Below are 21,859 nucleotides of genomic sequence, written 5' to 3'. Positions count from 1 at the left end.
TTGACATGCTTGGTGGCTATGAACTTGTAATGACCTGGAGAATCATAATGGTAGGTCAGTTTTAGCAGCTTGTGAACATGGTTAAAAGGAAAAACTGTGGGGCTGCACTTTTTTTTGCAATTTCACCGCACTTGGAATTTTTTTCCCGTTTTCCAGTACACGTTATGTTAAAACCAATGGTGTCGTTCAAAAAAACCAAATCGTCCCACAAAAAACAAGCCCTCACGTGGCCATATTGACCAAAAATTTAAAAAGTTATGGCTTTGGGAAGAAGGGGAGCAAAAAGACAAAACGCAAAAACGAAAATACCTCCGGTCATTAAGAGGTTGTTAGTGCCAGGATCAGGCATAGCTGAATGAAAGTTCCCAAAAGGAAAGAAAGAAAGAAAGTTTGAAGCTGTTTGTTTGTCACGTTTAATCCGCAGCGGCCACATGTTCCTGCATAGTGGAGGGTATTTTATGAAATCCCGTCTCCACTATGCGTCCGATTATGCGTGTGACACACCTGCTAAACCGGACATGCAGCGCGCCTTTTTAGACCACAGCATGTCTGTTTATCTTGCGGAGATGCTCATTCTTTGCAAGGTAAACAGCCTACTCTATGGCTACCCTGCGGCGATTCCGGATGTGTTCAATGAGCACATCCGGAATCACTGCGCGTACAAAAGGGGACGAGACTTTGGGCGGAGTGGGGTTTCTGCTCCGTCCAAAGCGCAGGAAATACGGTACATTAAAACGTACCCTTACTCGAACACTCGGATGTTATTATGTTTGAGTCCCTGCGGCTGTATGATTTGCGATTGTTAGACAGCTTGACCACATGTGGCGATTGCCTGCTTGTTAGGCAATCCCCCCATGTGCTGAGGCTGTCTAACAGCTGCAAATCATACAGCCGCAGGGACTCGAACATAATATACGAGCACTCCCAGATGCTCAAATCACACCGAAGCATGCTCGGTTAAGACGTCGTCTGAGCACGTTTGCCCAGCACTATCTCCTGTACATTTTCCTTTATACATGCAGTATTCCTTCGCTAAGACATACAGAATATCTTTTTTTCCACCCCTGCGAAAACACTATACAAACTTCAGACCAAGGCAACTATGAATAGATGCTGTTAACATAAATTGTCCTACTCCTTTTTCATTTTGTATCTTTGATCTCATTTGATTAAGAAAAGACATATAGTTTGCATTTCCCAACAGCTAAGAACAAAAGAAGTGCTGCATTAACCTAATCCCCAGTGAAATCATACTTAAAAATAAAATTGTCTCCCTCATTATAATATATACAATGTCTGGCTCTTCCGACCACTGTTGAATAGGGCAGAAGCACCTAATTAGTAATGAATGTTACGAGCCTCAGCGATGGCTTCTTTAAAGATATGTGGCTATGAAAAGGTTTCTTAATTTTTTTTTTTCTGATACTTTAGTTAAAAGCGGTGTATGTTTCACTGCCAAAGCACAACAAGCTTGCACAAGCTTTTTAAAATATCATTGCTGCCAGTGTGCACGTCTGTAATTTATTTATTTGGGCATGCTGGAGGCAAATTTGATTTATTTGTTCTGAGATTTTTTTTTCTTTTTCGGAAGGAATATAATAAGCAACATTGGTGTAAATCTCTTCTTTAGTTCACTGGCATGGGGCTTTCATCCAGTTTAGTGCTGGCAATACCACTTTTTGGATTGTAATACATTGTTGGTATAACTGTCTCAAGTGTCTCACACCAATCTGGGAGACCTGGGGGGTGGAAGATCACTGCGTAATGTGAATCACAGATCTTCCATTTAGCCTGTGTGTTTGGTTCCCATATTAAATTGGTTTCTTTTGGTGTCCCGCGTTCATTGAGCATCAGTGGCAGTCTTTTTGTCCCTGGTGGTGGCAGTCACGCTATGTAGTTTGTGCCATACCATATAATATGTTTGGTAGTGTAGCCTGGAGCTTCTGTATGACAATGGTATGTGTAGATAGGGCTCCTTCACATATTTGTTTACTGGCGTAATAGTGTGGCCCTCTCCCTATAACCAGTGTCAGACTGAAGAACATTGGGCCTTCCAGAGGATTTGATTCTGGGGGCCAACCTTTCTCCCCCACTGAAGAGCCCCATAGCAACTGCAAGGTTTGCACTCTCAATTTTCCTGAAGGAGAAGCCAGGGCCCATCGGAGGATTCTCCAGTTCACTAGTGGGCCAGTCAAACCCTGCCTATAACAACTCTTTATCATTGTAGGCTGGTCGTTCTCTTATCTTGATGGTCTGTTTATACAATGTAAACCTTTCCCTATCATAGTGGTCTGAACATTTCAATATTATAGCAGTCTGGAAGTATAGTGTGGACAGGCTCATAACATCATTCACAGTGTGGCCCAACACACTTTTCAGCCATGACACTATTCAGCCATGACACTGTTTAAGGGCAGAAAACTTTTTGTTTTTCCTGTTAGGTTTTTTTTTTATTATTAATGCCAAATTCTTGTAGTTTGTGCAGATTTTGATGTCTATTGTCTACAGGTTTGTCTGTTTTTTTTTTTCTCTGTCATTATGGGCGTTTTTTGTGATCTAGATATTTGTGGTGATTCATTATTTTTTATATTACCGTATATACTCGTGTATAAGCCAACCCCCCAATTTTTGCCACAAAAAACTGGGAAAACTTATTGACTCGTGTGTAAGACTAGGGTGGAAAATGCAGCAGCTACTGGTAAATTTAAAAAATAAAAGTAGATACCAATAAAAGTAAAATTAATGGAGACATCACTAGGTTAAATGTTTTTGAATATCCATATTGAATCAGGAGCCTCATATAATGCTCCATTCAAAATACACCCCATATAATGGTGCACAAAGGTTAATAATGGCCCCATAAAATGCTCCATAGAATAATATGCCCCATATAATGCTCCATAAAGGTTATGCCCCCATAAGATGCTCCATAGATTATGCCCCCATAAGATGCTCCATAGATTATGCCCCCATAAAATGCTCTATAGATTATGCCCCCATAAAATGCCCCATAGATTATGCCCTCATATGCTGCTCCATAGATTATGCCCCCATATGCTGCCCCATAGACTATGCCCCCATATGCTTCCCCATAGACTATGCCCCCATATGCTGCCCCATAGAATATGCCCCCATATGCTGCCCCATAGAATATGCCCCCATATGCTGCTCCATAGATTATGCCCCCATATGCTGCTCCATAGAATATGCCCCCATATGCTGCTCCATAGATTATGCCCCCAAATGCTGCCCCATAGACTATGCCCCCATATGCTGCCCCATAGACTATGCCCCCATATGCTGCCCCATAGACTATGCCCCCATATGCTGCCCCATAGACTATTCCCCCATATGCTGCCCCATAGAATATGCCCCCATATGCTGCTCCATAGATTATGCCCCCATATGCTGCTCCATGGAATATGCCCCCATATGCTGCCCCATGGAATATGCCCCCATATGCTGCTCCATAGATTATGCCTCCATATGCTGCCCCATAGAATATGCCCCCATATGCTGCTCCATATATTATGCCCCCATTTGCTGCTGCTGCAAAAAAATGCCATACTCACCTCTCCTGCTCAGGACCCGGCACCTGTGGTATTCACCTGTCCGGGGTCCATTGCTGCTCACCACTGTCTGCGCGTCCTCTGTCAGTGACTGTTCAGCCAGCAGAGGGCACGGCGCACACTAACCACATCACCGCGCCCCCTGCTGGCTAAACATCATGGACACAGGAAGCAGCAGACAGCGGTGAGCAGCGTGGGAACGAGGACAGGTGAATATCGCTATACTCACCCGTCCTGGAACGTCTCTGCAGCCTACCTTCTCCACTGTCTCCCTTCCTGCCTTCAGGGGTCACGTGATACTGCTCATTACCACTCATGAATATGCGCATATTGATGAGTTTAATGAGCGGTACCACTTGACCTCTGAAGGCAGGAAGGGAGACAGTGGAGAAGCGAGGGGGCTGCAGAGAGTGCCAGGACGGGTGAGTATGATCTGTGACACCCCGGCCCCCCTCTGCCGATCCCCAGGTATATGAATCGTGTATAAGCTGAGAGGGGGACGTTCAGCCCCAAAAAATGGGCTGAAAATCTCGGCTTATACACGAGTATATATGGTACATTTTCTGGTGCAAATATATTTGTCTTCACCTGGAGTAGTTTTTTTTTGTACTCCCAGATGCACACACCATTTATAGCACCATTCCTTTTTTTGTTTGCTCTAATTAAGTGCAAATAAAGCAAAAGAGAAAAAAATATAGAGCGTATTTTATGTTGCACATAATAAACACACTTGCACCATTTTGAAGACTTTAGCTAAAACCAGCAATTAATACCACTTGACAAAAAAAGGGACGTAAAAATTCCTTAAAAAGCCAGTCTTAATAAGTGTGCAGGAGTAAGATGCCCCAAATTCATTAATAGGCTCGGTAGGCCTAATGAGGCCAAATTCATGATGAATTTAGCTGGCATGTGCCTCTGTGCTCCTCGTCAGACATCTTACTGCAGTCAGGTACTAGAGATTACTTCTGGCGACAGATACACCACTTAAGTGACAGAACTTTTAGGCTGCTTTCACACGTAGCTTTTTTTTGCGTTTTCGCTGCGTTTTCTAAGGCTGGTTTCACACTTGCTTTTTTTTGCAGCGCGTTTTCCCGCAAAAAAAGCATTGAAAAAACGCATACAAAAGCATACAACTGCTGCGTTTTTTTCAAGCATTTTTATGAGCATGCATGAAAAAAACGCAGCGTTTTTATGCGTTTGTATGCGTTTTTAGTGCGTTTTTACCGCGTTTGCGTTTTTTTCCAACATTAGGTGGCCCCTCACACTAACCCAAACCATGACTTTACTAACCCTAACCCTGACCCTAACCCTGACCCTAACCCTGACCCTAACCCTTAACCAAACCATACTTAACCCTAAACCCTAACTAAACCTAACCCTGACCCTAAACCTAACCCTGACCCTAACCCTAACCCTGACCCTAACCCTTAACCAAACCATACTTAACCCAAACCCTAAACCCTAACTAACCCTAACCCTGACCCTAAACCTAACCCTAACCCTGACCCTAACCCTGACCCTAACCCTAACCCTGACCCTAACCCTTAACCAAACCATACTTAACCCTAACCCAAACCCTAAACCCTAACTAACCCTAACCCTGACCCTAACCCTAACCCTAATCCTAACCCAAACCCTAAACCCTAACTAACCCTGACCCTAAACCTAACCCTAACCCTAACCCTAACCCTGACCCTAACCCTTAACCAAACCATACTTAACCCTAACCTAAACCCTAACTAACCCTAACCCTAACCCTGACCCTAACCCTAACCCTGACCCTAACCCTTAACCAAACCATACTTAACCCTAACCCAAACCCTAAACCCTAACTAACCCTATCCCTGACCCTAAACCTAACCCTAACCCTGACCCTAACCCTAACCCTGACCCTAACCCTTAACCAAACCATACTTAACCCTAACCCAAACCCTAAACCCTAACTAACCCTAACCCTGACCCTAACCCTGACCCTAAACCTAACCCTAACCCCCCTTAACTAACCCTAACTCTAACCCAAACCCCTAAATTCCATGGTTAACAAAAAAAACGCATGTGCAAAAAAAGCATACATAAGCATGCCAATGCGCACATATGCGCACCCATAGACTATAATGGGTGTCTTGCTGTAAAAAAACGCATTGCGCGCGCATGCGTTTTTTTGAGGCAAGTCGGACGCACCAAAAAATGCAACAGGTTGCATTTTGTGCGCCCGAGCGCATACCGCAAAAAAACGCATGCGCGCTAAAACGCGTACAAACGCATGTGTATGCGCACATAAGCGCATCCCATGCAAAGTATAGGAAAAAAAATGCATGCGCTATTTAGCGCTAAAATACCGCGAAAAAAACGCAAATGTGAAACCAGCCTTACACCCGAAATTGCCGCGAAAACGCAAAAAAAGCATCCCATGCAATCCTATGGGATTCCGCCATGCTGTGCTAATGCTGCTATGGGATTCTGCAATGCTGTGCTAATGCAGCATGCTCATTATTTTTGCGGAATCGCGTGAATTCCACACACATAGGATTGCATTGTTCCGCTTGCTTTCCGCAGGTGGCTATGCCCACCATGTGCAAAGTAAGCGGAAAATTTGCGGATGGTACCCACGGTCTGGAGGAGAGGAGATTCTCCTCTAGGCTCTGTGTACCATATCCCTGTAAAAAATAGAATTAAAATAAAAAATTGTGAACTTCTCACCTTACGGCGTCCCACGCAGTGTCCCCAGGCGTACAGTCGTAAAATTAAAAAAATCACATTTTTTCCACAAAAATGATCTTTTCACCCCCAATTATTTTCCCAAGGGTAACAGGACCCTATAAGTTATTATGCAATTTGTCCTGAGTACGCTGATACCGCACATGTGGGGGTAAACCACTATTTGGGTGCATGGCAGAGCTCGGAAGGGAAGCAGCGCCATTTGACTTTTTTGGCTGTAATTGGGATTGGACGCCATGCCGCATTTGGAAAGCCCCTGATGTGCCTAAACACAGGAAACCCCCCACAAATGACACCATTTTGGAAACTAGATCCCAGAAGGAACTTATCTAGATGTGTGGTGAGCACTTTGAACCCCCCCAGTGCTTCACAGAAGTTTATAACGCCTGGGCGTGAAAATAAAAAAATCATATTTTTTCCACAAACATGATCTTTTAGTCCCCAATTTGTTCATTTTCCCAAGGGTAACAGGGTAAATTTGACCCCAAAAGTTGTTGTCCAATTTGTCCTGAGTACGCTGATACCCCATATGTGGGGGTAAAACACTGTTTGGGCGCATGGCAGAGCTTGGAAGGGAAGGAGCACCATTTGACTTTCAGCGCAGAATTGGCTGGAATTGAGATCAGACGCCATGTTGCGTTTGGAGAGCACCTGATGTGCCCAAACAGTGGAAACCCCCCAATTCTAACTCCATCCCTAACCCAAACACACCCATAACCCTAAACTCATCCCCAACCCTAGCCCTAACCCTAATTGGAAAATGGAAATAAATACATTTTTTTAATTTTATTATTTTTCCCTAACTAAGGGGGTGATAAAGGGGGGTTTGATTTACTATTTATAGCGGGTTTTTATGTTTGGCAGCTGTCTCACGCAAAAAGACGCTTTTTAGTGTAAAAATAGTTTTTGCATCACCACATTTTGAGAGCTATAATTTTTCCATATTTTGACCCACAGAGTCATGTGAGGTCTTATTTTTTGAAGGACGAGTTGACGTTTTTATTGGTACCATTTTCGGGCACGTGACTTTTTTTGATCGCTTTTTATTCTGATTTTGGGGACGCAGAATGAACAAAAACCAGCAATTCAAGAATTTCTTTTGGGGGGTGCGTTTACACTGTTCCGCGTGCGGTAAAATTGATAAAGCAGTTTTATTCTTCGGGTCAGTACGGTTACAGCAATACCTCATTTATGTCGTTTTGTTTATGTTTTGGCGCTTTTATGCACTGAAAACAATTTTATATAAAAAATAATAATTTTTGCATTGCTTTATTCTGCGAGCTATAACTTTTTATTTTTTTCGCTGATGACGCTGTGTGGTGGCTTGTTTTTTGCGTGACAAGATGACGTTTTCAGTGGTACCATGGTTATTTATATCCGTCTTTTTGATCACGCGTTATTGCACTTTTTGTTCGGCGGTATGATAATAAAGCATTATTTTTTGCTTTTGTTTTTTAGTTTTATTTTTTAAGGGGTTTGCTAAAGGGGTTAACTAATGGGACAGCTTTATAGGGCGGGTCATTACGGATGCGACGATACTAAATATGTGTACTTTTATTGTTTTGTTTTATTTCCAAAAAATGAATTTATTAGGGAATATTTTTTTTTTAATTTATTTAGCGATTTTTTTTTTATAAATTATTTTTACACTTTTTTTTAACTTTATTATACTGTCATGTGACAGATCGCTGATCTGTCACATCACAGATCGCTGTGACAGATCAGCAATCTGACACAGGCACTGCTGGAGGCTTCCTCATGCCGGCGCTTTGCAGGCATAAGGAAGCCGGCTCCCTGCAGGCCCCGAAGGTCCCCGCCGCCATCTTGGATTCGGGGGCCTGCAGGGAAGGAGCCCCCCGCAGCAGCGCTGCACATTGCGCTGCCGTGGGGGGCTCAGGGAAGCACGGAGGGAGCCCCCTCCCTGCCGATGCTTCCCTAAACCCCCGGTACACTGCAATCGTGTTTGATCTCAGTGTACCAGGGTTTAATGTGTCGGAGGCGGTCCGTGACTGCCCCTGACACACAGTGCCGGGTGTCAGCTGTGATAATCAGCTGACACCCGGCCGTGAGCGCCGCTGATCGCGCTAGACGTACTATCCCGTCCATGGGCATAGGGGCCCGGGTCCCATGAATGGGATAGTACGTCTCATGTCAGAAAAGGGTTAAAAGTATATTCTAATTATACACGCACACACACCACTCAAAAAATATAGGGAACACTTAAACAGTACAATGTAACTCCAAGTCAATCACACTTCTGTGAAAGTAGCTTGTCCAATTATAAAGCAACACAGATTGTGATTCAATTTCTCATGCTGTTGTGTAAATGGAACAGACAACAAGTAGAAATGATAGGCAATTACAGCGTTGGACTGGAGCACCTTGGGCCCACCAGAGAAAATCATTCTTGGTGCCCACTATGTGGCTACCTAGAAATAAATACAAGACCACCAATTGTGTGGTAAAACACACTAATATCAGGGTATAATATAAGGTAGTACGTGTCTTACTTATGTAGCAGAGGTTGGGGTAGCCTCCTCATACAATATAAAGTAGCCCCCTCATAGGGTATAATGTAGCCCCTTCATAGAATATAATGTAGCTCAACTCATAGAATATAATATCCCCATCATAGAATATAATGTAGCCCTTTCATAGAATATAATGCACCCCTCTCAGAGAATATAATGCAGCCCCCTCTCAGAGAATATAATGCAGCCCACTCTCATAGAATATAATGCACCCCCTCTCAGAGAATATAATGCAGCCCACCTCATAGAATATAAAGCATCACCCCACAAAATATAATGCAACCCCCTCATAAGGTATAATGCAGTCCCCCCATAGAATATAATGTAGCACCCTCATAGGGTATAATTCAGCCCCACCACAGAATATAATGCAGCCCCCCATAGAGTATACTGTAGTCCCCTCATAGGGCATAATGCTGCCCCCTCATGTAGTATGATGTAGCACCCCCAGAATATAATTTAGTCCCCTGAGAGAATAATGCTGCCCCCACACATAATATAATGTAGCCCCCTCATAAAGTATAATGCAGCCCCCCATCCTCATAGTGTATATTGCTGCCCGACTCATAGGGTATAATGCAGCCTCTGTCCACCTCCATCATTGTTCTCCCCCTCCACCCCATCATTGTCCTCATCACCACCTCCATCATTGCCTTTTCCACCACCACCCCTATCATTGCCGTTTCCACCACCTCCATCATTGCTTTCTCCCCCACAACCCCCATTGACCATTCCACCACCTCAATCATTGCCTCCTCCCCACCATCATTGTCTTTTCCACCACAACCATCATTGCTTTCTCCACCACCCCCATCATTGCCCATTTCAACACCTCCATCATTGCCTCCCCCCACCACCATCATCATTGTCCTTTCCACCACAACCATCATGACTTCTCCCCCACCACACACACACACACACACACATACACACACACAGACACACACACATCACCACTCATCTGTCCGCAGCCACAGCACATCCCAACAGCATCTTCCTCGCCGGCAGCTTTCTGTCTGAAGCATCGCGCTGTATGATGACGTCATCCAGCCGCGTTGTGTCAGACAGGAAGCGCTGGGCAGGAAGCAGGACTTCATCAGATCCCTGCAGCTCCATTGCCAAGCTGCAGGGATAGCTCCCTACCTGCCGATTGCCTCGGGGTGAGCTGCCCTGCAGGGGCCCATCTCTGGGACCCCGATGCAGCTGCATGTACATGCTGGCAGTGTTAAATGGTAGTCACTCCTCTCCACACCAATGGGGGCGTGGGATAGCATGAATATTCATTTATCTTTGGCAGCGGGGACAGGCTACTGTCTCCAGCTGCTGCTTCACTGGCACAGGGCAGGCCCCCTTGACTCAGGAACCCATAGCTGCTGGGTGTGCCGCTATTAGCGACACGCCACTGGCTGGGGGCCCCTGGAGCAGTGGGGGCCCTAAGCAGCTGCTGGCCTGTATGCCAGCAGGTGTCAGTGCCTGGGCCCTCCGGAGAATCCTCTGGTTCTCCAGTGGGCCAGTACAACCTTGGACAATTAGCAAGACAAACCGTATGAAGGAGTGGTTCTGCAGGGGGTGACCACAGACCATTTCTCTGTTCTAATACTTTTTCTCTGTTGTTTTGGTCACTTTTGCAATTTATCATTGCTATCACACCTAGAGGTGCAATAGCATGATGTGTTTACAATCCACCGAAGTTTCTCAGGTAGTCCAGCTCATCCAGGATGGCACAATAATGCGAGCTGTGGCAAGAAGGGTAGCTGTGTCTGTAAGCACAGTGTCCAGAGCATTGATCAGATTTCAGGAGGCAGGCCAATACACCAGTAGATGTGGAGAGGGCCGCAGGAGGGCAACCACCCAGCAGCAGGACCGCTACCTCTTCATTTGTTCAAAGAGTAACAGGAGGAGCAGTTCCAGTGCCCTGCAAAATGACCTTCAGCAGATCACTAACATCCATTCATCTGCTCAAACTTTCAAACACCAACTCCATGAGGGTGTTATGAGGGCTCAATGTTGTTCTAACAGCCCAACACTGTGCAGGGTGATTGACAATTGCCAGAGAACATCAAAAGTGGCAAATTCGTCATTGGTGCCCTGTGCTCTTCATGGATGAGAGCAGGTTCACACTGTGCACGTGACAGACGCAACAGAGTCTGGAGACGCCGAGTTGAACGTTCTGCTGCCTTCCACATTCTTCAGCATGACTAGTTTGGTATTGAGTCCGTAATGGTGTGGTGAGGCATTTCTTTTGCGGGCTGCTCAGCCTTTCTTGTGCTAGCCAGAAGTTCTCTGACTGCCGTTAGGTACAAAGATAAGATCCTCAGGCAATTGTGAGACCATATGCAGGTGCAGTGGTCCCTGGGTTCCTTCTGATGCAAGACAATGTTAGGCCTCATGTGTCTAAATTGTGTCAGCAGTTCCTGCATGATGAAGGTATTGATGCTATGGACTGGCCTGCTTGTTCCCCAGACCCGAATCCAATCTAGCACATCTGGGACATCATGTCTCGTTCCATCCACCAATGCCACGTTGCACCACAGACTGTCCAGGAGTTGACTGATGCTTTAATCCAGGTCTGAGAGGAGATCTCTCAAGATGACATCTGCCTCCTCATCTGGGCAATGCCCAGGCACTGAAGCGATGTCATACAGGCACGTGGATGCCACACACACCACTGAGCTTCATTATCTTGAGGCATGTCCACTGAAGTTGGATCAGCCTGTAATTTGATTTCCCACTTTGATTTTGAGTATTATTCCAAATCCAGACCTCCATGGGATATTATTGTTATATTTACATTGATCATTTTTATGTTTTATTGTTGTCATCGCATTCCACTATATAATGAATAAATATTTGCAACTGGAATATTTCATTCAGTAATATCTAGAATTTGGTGTTTTAGTGTTCCCTTTTTTGGGCAGTGTATGTATATAGACAAAGTTTTTTTTACTTAGAAGTCACCATTATGGGCTATTAAATAGCACTGTTTTTCACTTTTTCAAATTGGTTTACTGCCTCCATTTTTTCCTTATTATATTCAAGGCTTGGTCTTCAACTGGGAGGCTTGGCACCATGACTTTTTGCTAGTGCTGCTTTTATTATTTATATATACAGCTCTGGCAAAAATTAAGAGACCACTGCACAGTTTTATAAAAATCAGCATCTCTACATGTCTGACAGCCATTCCATTCCAGTGTCAGTTGAATTCCAAGCAGAGTACACCTCACTCTACTTAATGTGCTTCTTATTAGGTGATCACCTGAACCAAATCTTATTTAACGAAGGAAAGTATAAAAAACCCTGCTGTGGTGTTCATAATCCTCTTGCAATAGGACAAACTGGATGACAAAACAAGTGCTAGTAATATCCCAAAAGTAATAGGAATGAAAAATAACTTTTAACCATGACAAAGGAGTTGAAAAGAAAAGTCTTGAGTGAGGAAAAGAAGGGCTCAATTCTCGCTTTACTAGCAGAGGGATAACAGTGAGCATCATGTTGCCTCTAAAATTTCTAAGACAGCAGTCCATTACAACAAGGTCAAGCAGCAGATATTGGGGACAGCAAAGCTACAGACTGGCAGAGGGCGAAAACGACGCTCCACTGACCGGGATGACCACCATCTTATTCGAATGTCACTCAGCAACCGCAGGATGACATCAAGTGACCTATAAAACGAATGGCAAATGGAAGCTGGGGTGAAGTGCACAACAAGAACAGTTCATAACAGGCTCATACAGGTAGGGCTCAAGTCATGTAAAGGTAGAAAAACAACTTTCATCAATGAGAAGCAAACGTGAGCCAGGTGGAAGTTTGCCAAAGACCATAGGGATTGGACCATAGAGGACTGGAGTAAGGTAATCTTCTCTGATGAGTCTAATTTTCAGCTTTTCCCAACATTGTCCATTTGGAAGACCCATTTCCGCCCAAGCTTTAACTTCCTGGCTGATGTCTTTAGATGTTGTTCCAGTATTGTCACAATCCAGTATTGTCACAATCAAACTGCAGTTAGTTCAGCAGCAGTTAGTCACGGCACGAATCAGGTAAGACACACACTATATATTTGTCTCATTTGGGTATTTCTGCAGCGTACACACTTCTTATTACTTGGACCTAGCTTTTCTATTAACCCATCTTACCCACCATGTTTACATATGCCCTTACAGTGTGTTTTCCACTAATCCTCACTCTCCATCGCTATCCTCAAACCCCAGCATCCTCTAACCAAATAATCATCTCCCCTTCCCTCTTACCTCCCCACCTGACCTCCTCTGCTTACCTGCTCCTCAACCTCGGATCTCTCCTAATAAAACAAGCCGGCCACTCTTTCTCCCACCTGCTCTCCCGCTTTCTGCTTCTCCTCACTGCTGGCGACATATCTCCCAATCCTGGACCCCCACAGCTAATACTTCCCATTAATTCCCCCTCCTACCTCTCCCTATCTAGTATGAACTACCACAATCTCTCCAAAGTAAAACCCGTGCCCTTGACGCCCACTCCCCTGCTCCCTCTCTCTGGAGCACTCTGAAATGCCCTTTTCATCTGCAATAAGCTTCATGTCATTCATAACCTATTTCTCTCGCAATCTTGCCTTGCATTGCATCATAGAAACATGGCTGACACCCTCCGACACCACTTCCCATGCTGCGGTGTGTTACGGCGGACTCCACTTCACCCACACTCCTCCGACAACAGACATGGTAGGAGTGGGTCTTCTCCTTTCTACTAACTGCACCTTTAACCAAATTCCACCTCCACCCTCCTTTATCCTCCCCTCTTTTGAAGTCCACTCTGTTCACATCTATTCTCTCCCCAATCTCCAAGTGGCCATCATATACAGACCTCTGGGCCCGGCCACTGCCTTTAATGACCAATTCTCTACCTGGCTTCTTCACTTTCTTTCCACGGGCATTCCTACTGTCATTGTGGTTGACTTCGACATCCCTATTGATACCCTTCAGTATACAGTCTCCAAACTCCTGTCCCTTACTTCATCTATTGGACTTACTCAGTGGTCCTCCTCAGCCACTCACACAGACAAACATACATTAGACCTGATCTCCCGTCTCTGCGTCATGAGGTGGCACAGGGTGGTAGTCCCAGCCAAGTCAACTAAGTCACAGTCAGTGTACACCCCGGCACCTCACACAGAGATAGACAAGACAGGTGTAATCCCAAGTGACTAACCTCTCTCCTTTGTTGCTGCAGCTCAGTCACACAGGATCTGGGGACGCAGTTAAGATTCCAACAGGGAAAAAAAAATTATTGAAGTACAATGGAAGTAGCAAAAAGTAGAAGAAAAAATAAAATGTAGATGCAGACATCTCAGATCACTTTCCTGCTCTCTCCCTAATAACGGCCACGGCTGTACCCACATCAGCCACGGCGCCCGGAAGAGGTTGCAGTCCTTATGCTGGAATCTGGACGCTTAAAGTCCCTTCGGCGGATCCCTTCAGAGTTTGGGGCCCATGTTGCAATCCTTAAGTCCAGGGCAACAGATTCTATCCCCCTCCTGGGGTCTGGCAATGCCAAGGTTGTAGCGGCACATCTGCCCGGGCTACTGACAGAAAGCAGAAGCTTCCTGCTCTTTAGAGGCTGCTGGCCCAGCTCACCAAATTAACTCTTCACTGTCCCTATGCTCTAGCATACATTAGATAAGAACATGTAATACAGGAACAGTACTCATGACATTACATCTTAACGCAATAAAAGACATTTATACAATTGCAAACACAGCACACACATTACAGTACCAAGTAACATACAGGTGCACAATATAGTGAAGTGCACATAGGAAAGAGGGGGCAGACTGGTTACTGACACCTCCTTACACCTGCTCTGGCCACCATCTACTCACTTTCTCATCCCTGTCCTCCTCACCTTTTACACATGTCCAGCAACATGAGCAGCCCCACAGAAACCTCGCACACCTAGACACCCACATGCTCTGTGACTCTATTCTACTACTAGCATCTGTATCTTCACTCCACTAAACAGACTCTGCTTTCTACAATGCCACTCTAACATCAGCTATTGAAACAGTCACCCCTCTCGTTAATGGCAGAGTGCAACGTATCAATAGACAACTGTCTCGATCCATTTTTGGATCGATGTCAGATCTGGATCCTCATATATAACCCTTTTTCCTTTCAGGCCATTGGGGGTTAATATCAGTTTTTGCCCCGGTGGCCGCTGGTGTTACTACAATATTAGTTAGTCTGCTGGTGGGTTTTTGTCCCCGGTGGCTGCTGGTGTAATTGCATGGCTGGTCTATCTGAGGCAGGTGAAAACCACTCCCACCTTCCTACATAAATCGTGGGAGTGTGATTGTGGTGACACAGGGGGACACCTCTGATGTCAGTCCTACAAAGAGTTCACCATTCTGTGGCAAACGCGTGAGTGGCAATAAACGTTCAGGTCCGGACCTGTGTGTGAACGAGTATGTATGGGTGTCCACCAATCACATCCAGTGGAAGTGTGCAGCTGGATTTTGGAATTCTCAAGTTATCGGCCCTTATCGGGTGTCTGCCATTCTCGGCCCAGCGACCTACCAGCTGGAGTTACCCTTGGTTTTGCCCATACACAATTCGTTCCCCAGGTCGGCGCTCTGGAGATGTGAGTCACCTCCAGAACATGTATATAACTGCATTTGCCATAAACCTGTGAGTCAGGTGGTTGCTGAGGTGAACTCTGGTGGTTCTAGGTGCCCTCAGTGTAGGTTTTCTGGTGAGGTGCGGTGTTGAGGGTCCAGAGGCCCCTCATTGTAAGGGGAGTACTGTCAACGATCCATTTTTGGATCGATGTCAGATCTGGATCCTCAAATATAACGCTTTTTCCTTTCTGGCCATCTGGGGTAAATATCAGTTCCCCCCCGGTGGCTGCTGGTGTTACTACAAGTTAAGTTAGTCTGCTGGTGGGTTTTTGCCCTCGGTGGCCACTGGTGTAATTGCATGGCTGGTCTATCTGAGGCAGGTGGAAACCACTCCCACCTTCCTACATAAGCTCACCAGGTGAACCAGCTAACTGTTGGTGATATTGTTCCTCTTTGGAGACCAACCAAGCTGGAGTTCAGGAGCTGACAGAGTTCAGTGGTGCTTCAGTTGCATGCTGTTTTCAAGTGGCTAACTCTGCTGTCCTTGAGCATTGCAGCAGAGCAAGCTAAGTCTTGTCTTTTTAGTTTATTTAACCCCGAGGTGTCTGTATTATCTTTTCTTTGGGTTTTGGAGCAGTTTACTTTATTCCCTGTCTCACCTCCTGGGGAGGGGTTTTGGGGTTTAGCTCAGGGCTAAACAGGAGATAAGGACAGGTCAGGGACTTGGGCCTCACTACCATCAAGTGTACCCCCAAGTTAAGAAAAGTCAGGGTACCCCCTTAGCCTGAGGGGCAGTTCAGGGGCCTTGGTTCCATATCTCCTGTTTTCCCCCTACTGCCCCGTGACAACAACCCTGGCACAATAACATCACTAAAAAGCTCCGGCAAGTGTTGCAGAGCGGCGTTGGAAAAAAATTTTGCAAGATGATTTCACTGCACTCAAACAAGCAACACTCGCTTTCAAATCTGTCCTCACTTCACAACCCTCAGATCTTCCATATCCTACAACCCCAAACAGTTAGGCTTCTTTTGCACTTACCGTATTTTTGCGGGACGTTTTTGCGGACCCAACAGATTTCTGTTTTAACTCCCTCCTCCGCCCACCACTGCCCTCTCCAACGTCCCTCATCTCTGTTGAGAACTTTTCCACATGCTTCAAAAATAAGATCAAACAAGGCAAGTTTTTGTCGTTCAACCATCACAACCCCTTTGTATACCAGACCAATGCCCTTCCCCCATAACCTTCCTCTCCAACATCACTGAAAGGGGAGCTTAACAGTCTCCTCTCCAAATCACACCTCACCACTTGTGCACTCGACCCCATCCCACCTTCTCCCCAACATCAGCACCACACTTATCCCATCCCTAAACCATCTGTTCAACCTATTATTAACTTCTGATACCTTCCCTTCTGCTTTCAAGCATGCCACAATCACACCTATCCTTAAAAAGCTAACCATCGACCCAACTGCTATGTTCAGCTATCGGCCAATATCTCTGCTCCCATTCGCTTCCAAACTCCTGGAGCAGCACGTCCGCGCTGAACTTTCCTCCCACCTCTCATCTAACTTGCTCTTTGACAATCTGCAATCTGGTTTCCGTCCCCATCATTCCACTGTGACAGCCCTGACCAAGATTACGACCTACTTACAGCCAAAGCTAACGGACAATACTCTATACTCTTCCTTCTAGACCTGTCCTCTGCTTGACCACTGTCTCCTACTATAGACTCTCTCTTCCTTTGGCATCAAAGACCTCACCCTATCCTGGATCTCCTCATACCTTACCAACCACACATTCAGCATCACCTACTCCCACACTACCTCCTCATTCCACCCTCTCTCTGTTGGAGTCCCCCAAGGCTCTGTTCTAGGACCTCTACTCTTCTCAATCTCTACACTTGTCCTGGGACAACTCATAAAGTCCCATGGATTCCAGTACCACCTTTATGCTGATGACACTCAGAACTACCTCTCTGGCCCAGACGTCACCTCTCTGCTGTCCAGAATCCCGGAGTGTCTTATCAGCCATATCCTCTTTTTATTTTTTTCTTTTCTCCTCTCGCTTCTTCAAACTCCATGTGGACAAATCTGAACTCATCATCTTTCCTTCATCTCACAGATCTTCCTTACCTGACTGTTGTGAATTCACTTTCTGGTCTGCCTCTGGTTGCTGGTGAGGGTGGTGGAGCTGGTTGTATTGATAGAGGAGTCATGAGTTCTCTTTCCGGGCTCCCTCTGGTGGTTGCAGGAGGTAATGAAGCTGACCTAATTAACAGAGACCTGCCACCTGATAATGAGGACGACGATTGGACATTTGGAGTCTCTGACTGGATTTAAGACAGCCGACTCCCTCTTTCCCTGCTGGTGATTTTTCCTGCCTCCTGAGGTCTTAGTTTCCAGTTCAGTCCCTGCATTCTCAAGCTAAGTGTTCTTTGCTATTGTTCACATTTGCTTTGGTTTTGTCTATTCAGTTTTGTGTGGTCAGCCAGCCCCGGCTAGGGCTCTGCTGAATTTACATTCTTATGTTACTGTTTGTGCCAGTTTTCTTTTTGTCCCTTATTAGATTGGCCTCTTTTTGCTCTGTTTTCAGAATATGCCAGAGTGCTGATATAGTGGGTGAAGGTTTTTTTTTGCTATCAGAAGTGTTGGACATTTTTGCAGGGTTTTTTGGCATGATTGCAGACAGTATCTTTCCTTTCCTGTCCTTTCTAGTTAGTGTGGGCTCCATCGTTTGCTCAGCCTATTTTCCTACCTGTGTTTGTGTTTTCAACTTGTCTCGCCGACAATGTATGTTTGGGGGCTATCTATTCCTTTGGGGTCTGCTCTGGGGCAGTTTAGATTTCCCCTTTTCTTGCTTTATGCTTATTTAGTCCTCCGGCTGTGTCGAGGCATCTAGAATCATCGTAGGTACGCTCCACGGCTACTGCTAGTTGTGTGGATAGGATCAGGGGTCTGCAATCCGCGTAGTTACCAACCTCTCTGGTTTTCTGTGGCTTAGCTTGGTCTTGTTTTCCTCCTCGGTGACCCAATAATAACACCTGACCTATCTATCGCAATAAATGACATCATGCTTTTGCCCTTACCGGAAGTCTGCTGCCTCAGAGTAACCCTTAATTTGTCCCTGTCCTTAAAACCGAAAATCCAAGCTCTTTCCACCTCCTGTCTCCTCCAGCTCAAAAATATTTCCAGAATCCGTCCTTTCCTCAACCCTCAATTTACTAAAATGCTAGTGCATGCCCTCATCATCTCCTGCCTCGACTACTGCATCATACTTTTGTGGCCTCCCTGCTAACACCCTTGCACCTCTCCAGTCCATCCTTAACTCTGCTGCACAACTAATTCTCTCTCCTTGCTACTCCGCTTCTCCCCTCCGCAAATCTCTTCTCTGGCTCCCATTCTCTCAGCATATCCAGTTCAAATTACTAATACTGACCTACAAAGCCATCCATAATCTGTCTTCTCCATACATCTCTGGACTAATCTCCCGATATCTTCCCTCATGTAATCTCCGGTCCTCCCAAGACCTCCTTCTATCCTCCACACTCCGCTCCTCACCTCATCGCCTACAAGACTTCACTGGAAAATCCTGCATCCTCTGGAATTCTTTACCCCAACACGTCTGACTGTCAACCACATTCGGATCCTTCAGACGGAACCTGAAATCCCACGTCTTCAGGAAAGCTTACAGCCTGCAATGACCCTGCTGCCTCCTCACCACTACCGGAGCTACCGCCTCACCAACATTGGAGCTGCTGCAACCCACCAACCTACTATCTCCATCCCCACCCTCCTGTAGAATGTAAGCACACAAGGGCAGGGTCTTCTTCGCTCTGTATCAATCTGTCATTGTTAGTTTGTTTACTGTAAGTGATATCTGTAATTTGTATGTAACCCTTTCTCATGTACAGCACCATGGAATATAAAAAAAATCTATATTATACACATGCAGACACTGGATGTTATTTCAATCACACACACAATTACATGCTCATTCATGTCTAGGAAAATGTCATCTTGAGCGGGTGTTTTTCAGTCATAATTTAATGTCACTAACTAGAGCTGTAATTTTTCAGTAAAACGTTAGAAATGCTAAATTTAAGTAAACCTTTCTACTGTTTTTTTTTTCTTCTTCCTCTTGCTGCCAAGTGTAATGAGCGATCTCCAGTTTTCAGAGACTCAATCGGTTCTACAGAGTTTCTGATTTATGTTGCTCCAAAGCTATAGCTAAAAGCTAGTTCAAGCTGTCTCCTCATTTCAGCTTTAAGTATCAATATTTTGATTGCTGCCATTTTCTGACAGCTTCAAAGTAGAATTTGAGAAACTATGTCAACCCGGAGGATAAGGCTAGATTTGCTGGAAGGAAGCAAAGTGTCATTATAGAGGAATTATTCCATCTGTAGCCCCCCAAAAAAAGATATGATCACATAATTATTTTACTTGCATTTTTAAGAAATGCATCTAAATCATGTTTAATGATGGGTAGCGTTGCATAAATTTGTCATGCTTGATCAGCTAGCAGTGAGTGCTGAATATATGTTCCGTCTTTTTAGGTTTACCATTGCCTACAGGCATGGGGGGATCCAAATGTTATTTGATGATATCTGAATTTTAATGAAATTGTTATTAATAGAGTTTTTATTACTCTTAATGATATATGTAAATAAGGGCAAATGTGAATCCCTGTTAATGTCTGTAGATTATTTTAATGTTGCATTAAACCTTTGGTATTTCTTGAGTGCATTGAATGTTATGTGAGGGGAACAAGTGCAGTGCACTTCAGCAGTGTTTTTTTTTTTCTCAAAATTTAGGCGATCATCCATAAATGACTGTTGTTTTTTTTTTTTTTTTAATCCATACTTTCTGCAGACTGTCATTGCATACTGAGACTTCTGGTTCTACAGTTGAACATCAAGAGATCGTTCAGGCACACTTGGATTATTCCTATGCCTATCCTGAAACTCGGTGTATATGCGTAAAATATAGGATTAAAAACCGAATTTTGGCTTTACATTTTCATCCGTATTCTCCACGACGGATCTTTTGATAAAATTTTATTCTCACCTTGCCGTCCTTTCCTGGAGCATAGCGACAATGGTTTACAAGCTGCAGAAGCTTACTACACAAAAGTGTAGAATAGTCTTGTGTCTATACTGTCCAACCATCCAGCATGAGCCTGGTTCCACCAACTAGCCACTTCTTCCTTCCAAATATGCTTGAGATTTACATCATGTGGCACCGTGTTTTTTTTTTTTTTTCTTTTTTAGGGTCTTTGAGGTACCCTAAATAATCTGTAGGAAGAGATGTATGGGCATACAATGTAGTGACATCCTACGGACTGCTCGACGCAGGGGGTTTAAGCCTCTCGTTTCACCATAGGCACCGATGTGTGCAACTTATTTGTAGCATACGATAATAGGAAGTTAAGAAAAGATAAAAGTATCAGTAGCAATTTTATTAAAGATCCTACAACACTTACCTGGGATGTTATGACCCTATAACTTGAATGCCTGTAGCATATAAAATGGTGAGGATTGCGTGAGTGTTAGAAGAATTAGTATTAGAGCCCTCCTTCACTTGCTGATACATGTAAATTCACTCTTTTTTTCTTTTGGAAGTGTTCTTTAAAGCTTAGGTCAGATTATTGTAAATTCTTCCAGTTTTTTTCTTTTATAACTGCACTCCTGTCTGTTTCTCTATCGCACTCTACACTTCTCTTATACATAGTGCTCTTCTTTCCTCGTAGTTCATCCTCATGTTTTCTTCCCTGCAGTCTCTATCTTGATGTCCAGCTTTCATCCTGCATTATCCTTCTCGCTCTTATAATCTCCTAAATAAAACTAATAGATTATAAGTATTTAATCACAGAGTCTGAACCACGCTCTCTACATTCTAGCTGTGTGACGTGCACTGTGCAGTCATTATCATTATATTTGATATGAGCTCCTGGGGTGAACTTCTGTGGTACAGTCCATGCTGTTTCATCAAGCATGAACGTCTGTTGACTGGGATGGTGACCTGATCCAGAGAACATAAAGCCATGTAATTCTCAGAAGGTCAACATGGCATTACATGACCTAACTGAAGAGCAGTATATTGTGAATTTCCAAATAGAATGGGGAAACCAGTTGACTTGCATATAGTGGGAGAAATAGGAACAGGTTAAATAGAAAAAAATCCTGGAGTGTTACCTTTTAAGGGCTTGTTCACACACGTGCGTACATTGGACTCTGGCTAATGTTATTCTTTGGGGAAGCGCTGATCAGTGTTTTTCTTTCTCATACTAGTTCGTCATGAGAAGAAAATTGCAGCTTGGTGCGATTTGCAGTGCAAATCGGATGGCACATACCCATCCATGGAAAACATTGGACTGCGCTTGGATGACATCCGATTTCCACAGACTCACACAATGGAAAAGATGGAGAAATCTAGTTCTCCATCTTCTCCTTACCTGTGC

The 21,859-nt window shown here is 44.6% G+C and overlaps 1 protein-coding gene across 2 annotated transcripts in view; it reads left to right on the top strand.

Annotated features, from left to right (window-relative positions):
* The window catches only part of ZNF407 (zinc finger protein 407), a 740,003-nt gene that overhangs the window by 255,445 nt on the left and 462,699 nt on the right, over positions 1 to 21,859 (top strand). The window lies entirely within an intron of this gene.

Source organism: Dendrobates tinctorius, unplaced genomic scaffold (genome assembly GCF_039654945.1).
Source record: "Dendrobates tinctorius isolate UK_male_01 unplaced genomic scaffold, ASM3965494v1 ptg000004l, whole genome shotgun sequence".
In the NCBI taxonomy this organism is placed as follows: Eukaryota; Metazoa; Chordata; class Amphibia; order Anura; family Dendrobatidae; genus Dendrobates; species Dendrobates tinctorius.
The sequence above is the reverse complement of the archived record's forward strand: the minus strand, read 5'-3'. Positions and strand labels throughout refer to the sequence as shown.